Source organism: Simochromis diagramma, unplaced genomic scaffold (assembly GCF_900408965.1).
Source record: "Simochromis diagramma unplaced genomic scaffold, fSimDia1.1 OVJJ01000747.1, whole genome shotgun sequence".
In the NCBI taxonomy this organism is placed as follows: Eukaryota; Metazoa; Chordata; class Actinopteri; order Cichliformes; family Cichlidae; genus Simochromis; species Simochromis diagramma.
The window spans coordinates 696,570-706,363 of NW_024386897.1; positions in this window are offsets into that span (position 1 = coordinate 696,570).

Consider the following 9,794-nt stretch of genomic DNA (forward strand, 5'->3'; position numbering starts at 1 on the left):
TGAGAACAAAAACAAAACAAAACAACAAACAAAACAACAACAACAGAAAAAAAAAAGACAGCTTCCAATCCCATGGTTAATTCACCTTTGCATTTTGGGTCTATTTTCAATAGTTAATAACTATCGGTACACACACAAAAAAAGGACAATAAAGTCAAATTCTTAAGTTATTCCGTTACTGAGTACCCCATACAAACATACAACACAGCAAACATAAAGTTTAACAAAAGATAATTGCCCTGACAAAATAAATTCCAACAATCTCAGCCAAAAACACTTCCCCATGATTTGTCAAAACCCTCCCTATCATCATTAATCCTAGCCAAGTATTTTTCATACGACACTATTTTCAGCATATTTTCTTTCCACCTATTATATTCTGGAGGAGATGGTTCCTTCCATACACTGAGAATAACTCGGGCCGCTGCAATCACCCCCAACTTTATAACCACAAAATCATATTTTGAAACCCCAGGTAACACCGACTGATCCCCTAATGAGCACAGTCTTGGTGACAAGGGTATTATCAAACCAATCCACCTTCCTATTTTGTCCAATACTTTTTGCCAAAAGGGATAAACTTTCCCACATTCCCAAATAGCATGCAAAAATGTCCCTGGATCTGAGCTACATTTCCGGCATATATTGTTGGGACTGATTCCCATTCTATAAAGTTTAGGAGTGAAGTACCATCTGTGTATTAATTTGTACTGAGTAAATTTACCCCTGGCCTCTCTCATATATTTATCAGAGAATGACAAAATTCTACACCAATCTTCTTTAAAAATTGCACAACTCAAATCTCTCTGCCATATAATCCTCAAGTTTTCACATGTCTCTTTTTTTAGATTGTTAAACAGTTTGTAGAAAACAGCTGCCCTATGTGCTGTACTGGACAATTCTAAAAACTCCACCACCGTATTTGTGCTTTGAGTAAATTTTCCTTTGGTAATACAATCCCTTATTTGTAAATATTTCCAAAAATTATTTTCTCTTATCAAACCATATTTTTGGGTTATTTCAGCGAATGACATAAACACTCCCCCTGAGTAAAGATCACTTATCCTGTGTATGCCTTTGACAAGCCATTCCTTCCAGAACACCGTTTTTTTTCTCCAATCTGTACAGCAGTGTTGTTCCATAGCGAGGTATAAGGTTGTCTTAAATGAGATGCTCCACACATCGTGTGCACCTCTATCCAGACAGCCTTAGAATGCCCGAGCACTGTGTTATCATTAAAGTCTTGTCCATTAACAGCTGAGCCCTGTGAGAGAACATCCAAGGGTGTAAAAGGGCTCACTAGTTCCTGTTCAATCTTCATCCAGCTAAGTGACTCAGAGTCGGATCCTGTCCAGTACTTGGCCAGTCTTGACATTTCAAATGCTAAATTATACAACTTAACATTTGGGAGGGCCATTCACCCAAAATTATTTTTTAAATTCACATACACTTCTCCAATCTGTTACATTATGTCCCACAGTCCTCTAAGTCGACTCCTGCAGAAATTTCTCAGCCTCCTTTCCATCTTTGAATGTTTTCTTTTGTCCGTTCCACATAAAAATAAGCGTTGCAGGATACACCAGCCTATGCTTCACTTGTAGCTCTTGGAGACGCTTCTTCACCGGGTTGAATGCCTTCCTCTTCTCCACCAGCTCTCTTGTAACATCTTCAAAGAAGGAAAGCTTGGCGCCTTGCCAGTCAATTCCCTGCTTCTCCACCCGTAGTACTTTCTCCCTAGCATATGAACGTAGAAGCGGACATGTATCGCCCTGGGAGGCTCATTAGATTCCGGCATTGGTACAGGGGAACGATGCGCACGTTCAATTTCAAATTCACTTCCAGAAAGCTCAAGTGCTCCGTCACATATTTGTCCACTTTCCCGGGTTCCTCCATGCCTTCTTTAAGTCCAATAATCCGTATGTTGTTTCTCCTACTACGGTTTTCAAGGTCCTCCACTCGTGACCACAACACCTCCAACCTTTTATGAAATTTGTCCACTTTTGCCTCGGTAAGCACGCTGGCATCTTCCATGTCTGGTATACGTTGTTCCGCCTCTCCTAACCTCACTTTTCTATCTTCCACTGAATCTTTTAGTTCTTTAGTCGCCTCTTTAATAACAGTGATGTCTTTTGAGACGAGCTGAAGAGTAGCATTCATTTTCTTAATTTCCTCAGAAATGTCCGTTTTGCTCTCGCTCCCCGTACCGTTCTCCGCTGCTGCTGGAGAGGCGGCATCAGATGCAGGTGTGTTTTCGGGCGGCTCCGGAACGAGGCTAATGCTAGCTTGCTTCCTCCTCGTGGTAGCTCCCTTGAAAAAGTTTGCTTTGTTATTACCTGCCATTTTTCAAAGGTGGTAATTCTTGAAAAACTTCACAGTCGGCAGGGGGCGTCCACTTTATGACTACAGCTGAAGTGTATGTTTCCAAATTCAGAACGTTAATCAACAGGCTTTAGGAGCGCCTCTGTGCGCCCATCTTCCTCGGCGGTCCCACGTGACTCCATGACTGGGGTCTTTGATGATTTTCCCAGCCCTTTTCAGACACTGCTTCCTGTAGATGTCTTGTGTGGCAGGAAGTTGTGCTCCGGCGATGCGCTGGGCAGTTTTCAACGCAACACCTTCCAAGGCAGAGCAGCTCCTAGACTGTTATACAGTTGGTCAGGATGCTCTCGATGGTCCAGCGATCTGAGGACGGGTGGTTCTTCCTCAGAGTCCTCAGGAAGAAGAGGCGCTCGTGAGCCTTCTTGACCAGCTTGGGGCAGTTGGTTGTCCAGGTGAGATTCTCTGAGATGCGCACTCCCAGGAATTTGAATCTGTTCACACACTCCACAGCATAGATGGGTGGATATGGGTCAGCAAATCCCACTTCCCCTCTAATAAACAGTTTAATTACTTTCTCACTTAATGTGAATTTATTGGCTAAGTGTCAGACTTCCAGCAAATTTACATCTATTTAAAAGACAGTTTAAAAATCACAAGCCCACCTGATGGAGGCAGAGAAAGCTGAATTAAATCAAAGTCATAACTTGCGCCTGTATCTGTATCTATACTTGTGCTTTAGACCTTTAAAAAGACACGTCTGAGTAATAATGAACACACAAACTTGCATAATAAAAGTATTGCTGCTGCCTGTGATGAAACCTTTATTGCTATACATTCTGTGAAAGGATCATAACTAAAAAGCTAATATTAGATAAGTGCACGTTAGTAGCAGTGTGGAACAAGAGGTCGTAAATGCAAGGACACTGGATGTGAGACTTCAGTAAAAAAAAAAAGAAGCAAACTGTTTTAGGTGAAAGTCCTCAACAACAAAGTCCAAAAAGGAGAGTAAGGAGGAATCAATGAAGTATGAGGGAAAAAACAAACAAACTCTTGAAATAAAGCAAGGATCCTACGAGGAAACTCAAGGAGACAAAAAGAGACAAGTAGGCAGTTCACTCTTTTAAGATGTAAATGTCAAGACAAACAAGAAGCTTAGATAAATTACCTAAATCACATAAATGTATGTATTTATTGTTAAACTTTTCAGTTTCGTTTTTGATGGGGTTATCTATGGTGAATACATAGTTTTGTAAAAGTAGCTAAACGTGTTGTTTATTTAGGGTTATATACTGTAGTCATTTACTTTTTACTTCTTCTTAGCTAGAATTTGATCAGCTTGTTACTATGTTCAAACTATGTCTTTTTATTAATAGTTTAATTAAATCTTTGTTTTTTTTTAACCTATTTTGTTTATTATTTCCTGTTCCTGAAATGACTAGAGATGGCACGATACCACTTTTTTTATGTCCGATACCGATACTGATATCATAAATTTTGATATCTGCCGATACAGATAGGAATCCGATATAGTGTTTTTTAATCAACAAAACTGTTTTTTAAATATCTTGCTGCATTTTGTATAAGTTCATACTCAAGTTTAAAACAACAACTACACTAAAGCTATTCTGTTATACCTGTATGCAAAAAAAAATATTTCATAGTTCAGCAATACTGATCAATCTAATAAACTTAAACCTGCACCATCCTCCCTATTCTGGTATTTTAAAGAGTACTTAGCAGAAATATTAAGCAGCCTAACTAATAGGGTTGCAAACTCCCACCAAAAAAAAATAGGGAACCACCCCCCACCCTCCACCTCACGATGCTTAATCGACGTAATCAACTTTAATTTGATGCAGTGTGAAAAAAAATGCACAGAAATAAATTATTTTTCAAGAATAATTAAATAGATAAAACATCTTTCTTCTACAGAATTGCAGACTGCAAGATGGTATCTTCCCAAAGGAAAAAGTACTATAGCTTACTAGGGTATATTAGACTTAACAGTTACTATATATAGTAATGGACTTCTATATATTTTACATAAGATTAAAACTTTGGATGTAAGATTCAAATAATCATTTATTAAAAGCTAGACATTGTAAATGAGAATAAGAAAGAAAAGTATGTCTTTGTGCCCCCTTTTCCCTGTTAATGCCCTATCGGCCCCCCTGGCTAAACTTTGCTAGATCCGCCCCTGCACAGTTACCAGCCGTCAGCTGCACAGAAAAGGATCCTGGTCTACAAAGTAATATTAAATACATTCTAACAACAGATTATCAAGCTTAAACGTGCTGCTGTTGTTCAGCCGCTGGTTTCCTCTTTCTGGTGCAAAGTGGGCCAAAAACAAACAAGAGAGACGGACTCGCAACAGAAAAGCCGATCAGCTGATCATTGATCAGTTTAATGATTGAATTAGCAGCATGAGAGGGAGAGAGAGAGAAGAGGCAGTCGCTCCATATATCGGTTGTTAAGTTTAACGTGGGAATGCTTTACAAACATTCAGAGATGAACTTACACACTTGCTTTACTTCTCTCTGGGATCACTTCCTCGGAGATGAAATGCTGGTTTGGTAGCGAGGCTCCAAATACACACAGCCGCTCTATCACGTGAGCACACTGCTCCAACGTGCTACGATTATGAGCCGAGTTACGCCATGTCGCAAGTTTTGTGAGGTGCTTTTTTGATATTTAATGGATCGATTACATTTTTTTATTTTTCTCCGATATCCGATGCAGTAATTTACGTCAGTATCGGACCGATACCGATACGTAATATTGGATCGGTCCATCTCTAGAAATGACACATTGTCTTCTAAAGATTGAATGATTTGTTCTGATTCCTAAATATATTTATTTTAGCTTTTCTTTTAGACAATCTCAGGCTCCCTCCCCACCGGGGAGGTGACATTCAATGTCCCAATTGTCAGTCTGGATAGCCCTGACCCCCACCCAACAAACAATAATGTCATGAAAGCATCATTTTAAAAAGGGCTATGCAAACATGGCCAATAACTTTCATTCTAATGATGTGCAAAATGATTTGGGCACAAAACAAATTTTGCTGTTAGAAAACTTGCAGACTTCACTATTTACAGTGTAGACCCTCTAAACTAAGTTTGGGGGATGTGATCTTTCAAGAAATGCAGACCAAACTGCTGTTTGTTTACTTACACAGCATGTCTTGTAGAATTAACTGGAGTCACCAGCAACAGCATAGTGCAGTCATATCTCAAGTCTAATAACAGAAGACAGGAAAAGATCAGTACAGAAACAACTTCCCCAAACCAAAGCACAAATAAAACAATAAGTAAAACAGGCTGATCTAAAGTATGATTAAACTTCAACCTGATTAATATAAATGTCACTGACAGTTGCTAATATATTGGAAAACCAAAATACTTACTGATGTCTTTCTGTCCAACAGCAGGAGTGCTGGTCCCGATCCTCAAAGACAGTAAGAAGGAAGCACAGGGAGAAAAAGCAGAACATTTTTCAGAAACCGATTTGATCCTTAATGGCTGTGCAATCACTGTAACATAGAGTTTCCTTATGTTGTTAAATAAAGTCTAGATTTGACATTAATAGATGCCACAGATGTTCAAAAGCTGCCACAAAGCATGAAAAAAATGGACGTCTCCGAAAAGGTCGGAGCATTTTTGCAAGTATGTGATGTCTTGATAAATCGAACAGATATTTGAACTTTACACAGCTACATTCTCGCCTGAAAATATCTTAAAAGTTTATTTTGTGACCAGGGCTGGACTGGGACAAAAAATCATCCCGGGCATTTTGACTAGAGATCGGCCCACCAGGTATTACAGGAAAAACCATAAAGCCTTTGAATGAAAACAAACGTCGTTGTGACAGTGATGTACACTGTCTTGTTGGTACATATGTATCAATCTAATAAACTTAAACCTACACCATCCTCCCTATTCTGGTATTCTAAACAGTACTTAGCCGAAACCCAAAGGCTGCTTGGTTGAGTTAACTTCCTGAACTATCTACAACATATGGTGGAAACCTGAAATTAAGACGGAGAAGACTAGAGGTGAGACATGACCATTACTGAATATTAAAAATAATAAATGACAGATTTAGTGATATTTTCATAAACTATTTATTTACCACATCAATAAACAGCATGGCAGGGCAAAATATTTTTTCTAACATGGCAACCTTTCAAAAGTGAAAGGATACAGAAAGACAGGTGAGAAAGAATAAAACTTAACTGACTTTTTGATTGCATTTTACACAAAGTACTAGTACAGTATCTGGAAAATGTGGGAAAATACTGGCATCATGTACAGTACTTTCTTCTGAAGAAATTATGTTGGGACCCTGAAAAAAACTTAGTATGTACAATAATGGATTTCTATAAATTTGACATCAGATGAAAACTTTGGTTGTAAGATTCGGATAATTATTTGTTAAAAGCTAGAAATTTTAAATGAGAATAGGAAAGAAAAGTATTTCTTTGTGCCCCCCTTTCCCTGTTAATGCCCTACATGCCCCCCTAGCAAAAACTTTGCTAGACCCGCCCCTGCACAGTTACCAGCTGTCAGCTACATAGAAAAGGATCCTGGTGTTATTTGTCTCTCAGAAACAGTTCATAACTTCCCTTCAACTCATTCATGTCACCTAAAAGGTAAACCTGTTTCTCCATCACAGCTCTGATGATTCAGTAAGGACATCTCCTGGTTTCATCTTCATGTTTCCCTCTCACCAGATAACCAAACCGATATCATGACCAGCAGCTTTTACGGCCTTGGCTCCAACAAACATCACCTGATACTAGAAAGTAATATTAAATAAATTCTAACAGCAGCTTATCAAGTTTAAAGGCGCTTCTGCTGTTTAACGCGACCTCCGCTAGTTTCCTCTTTCTGGCGCAAAGCGGGAGATAAACAAGCAAGAGAGACGGGACTTGAGGCAGAAATGCTGATCAGCTGATCATTGATCAGTTTCATGATTGAAGTAGCAGCAGGAGAGGGAGGGGGGAGAATGAGAGAAGAAGAGGCAGCTGACAGCGTAAAGACAGAGAATAACTCCAGCTTTTTGTCTTTTTTTTTATTGTAGCCGAAGTACGTGTTTATTTTCAGCTCAATACGAAACACGTAATATTAACTCTGAATACCAGAGGATTCTGTTTTTTACAGGACGGTAGGCAACTCTACTAACTAACTTTATGAATAAAATAAAGTTCACCAACGTTTCCTCATCTAATGTCACTCACAGTGGTCCAAGGGATCGCTCAGGGAGTTTGTGTGTTCACTCAGACACATGAAGAATTAGAGTGTGCACTGTGGTCACGCCGGCATCGAATCCATCCAAGTTACATGGTTTATTAAAATAATCAAATTACAGCATTTACATTTATGTTAGACTACTTTTAATTAACTGCTTTAGCCCACTTACAATGAAAATTAAAAAAATCTAGTCATTGACCTGTGTAGTATGTTAAAACTATTGGAAGTAAAAATAACTTTAACTCCAATTTCGAAAACACAACTTTCTTTCTTTTTTTTTTTTTTATAAAGCTCTGACTTGTATTAGAGTCTGTAACTCTCTGTCTGCAAAATACAGTATATAATGACCAGTGTTGGGCAATAATTATATAGTTACTTCTTCAAAAAAGTAACTAAGTTTGGCAAACAACAAAGTTTTTTGCAGCTATTTTTTTTAAATCCAGCCAAGGCGTTTTTTAAACAAACATTTCAAACTATTTACAGAACAATCAGCTGTTCTGCATCAAATCTGATGCCACAAAAATTATTTGTGCCACTCAAAAATATTTCTGTCCACTATGAGATAAAGGAGAACAACAGCCTGATACCTGCAGGCCTGACAACAGATGTATCACTGCTGTAACACCTGGAACATTCAGCAGTCGCCTCATTGTTCTGACACACACAACAAAACTATTGACACACTACACACTAACTACACAAGATTTGCGCTAAACGTCTCAAATCTCTCACATCTCAAAACACTGCCATCACTCCTAAAACTTCCCCGCGTTTCTTAACAACTAGATGCCACGTTGCCATATCATTTTTTGATTGGTCGACATACTTTTTTGGACGAATAGGAAAGGGAGAGGGGGTGGGGTTTGTGTTTGCTCGTAGGCGGAGATTGCTTTCGAGCCTTTTTTCTTATAAAAATTTTAGGGTTTCTTCCCGCAGTAAATATAAACAAGACAGTATTCAGGAAGAAAACCAAACATAGCATATTTTTTTATCACAACTCTGGTTTTACGTGGCCTATCAACACAATTTAAAAACTGGTATAAAGTCCACACTGTCCTGCTCACATCTCCAATTGTTGTACACGTTGTCATTAACGTGGCTTCACTCCACATCAGCCACGCCGCTTTGCTAGCTAAAACATCGGTGTCAGCACATAAGGATGCTGTAGCCTGTCAATGACGTTGATTGGCTGCGTATATACGCATTATTGGCTGAACTATGGGATAAGGTGGCATCGTTCTAATCCCATATGGGAGCAGCCAGTCACTTACTGACTAACACTGCAAAACAGGATTGTTGAAGTATTAATCTTAATTTCAATTCTGGTTAGATTTTTTTTGTGCGCAACGCAGATTTTCTGTGCGCAGAGACCGTGCCAGCAGTGCGCAATTGCGCACGTGTGCAGCTTAGAGGGAACATTGTTCACCAGTAACATCATAGCACCCACCCAACTGTATAGAAACTCCATCATGCTAGCTAGTACACAGTACGAGTTATTGTAACTGACTGTAAAAAGTCGGCACAACGAAAATAAACTACACCTAAACTTGGTTTATATCTGACCCAGATAGACTGCAGGTCATAACTTCTTACCTGAAGCTCATTTCACCTGACAGTCCACCTCCGCCTCCCCTTTCCCCCATCCACCTGCTGGCCTCCACCACTTGCTAATTTTACTGAATCTGTGAAAGCTCCACCATAGCCACTACCAAACAATTGAATTATTTTTACACGTCTGCCAGCATCTGTCCAATCCGCCACCTTTCACTGTTTACACGGTTACAGAAAAAAAGACAACAACAAAACATCGGCCCATTTAAAACGAAAAATTACCATCGGCCCACCGGGCAAATTATAATAATAATAATAATTAGTTAGTTAGTTAGTTAGTTCTATGGATTGAAAATACCCCCCACACCCCTCCCCTAACGGCTGCACCTCCCGAAGAATTTTGTCTGGGCTCTTATCTCACTTTTTTTTATTTCAAACAATCAACAGAAAATTTCACAGACATATTTTTATGTAAGGTTTTTAAAGCTGTGGTGTTAATTTTTAAGTAACATGAGCCCAGCGGCAGCAGCAACGCTAGGCTAACACTAACTAGCTAGCAAGATCATAAACCTGGTGCTAAACTAAGAGAAGCCACAAAATCAGTTTGAATAAGAGTAAACATTTACTCATCAAGTCAGTGTATCAGGTAAAGCTCCACAGCAATGACAATAA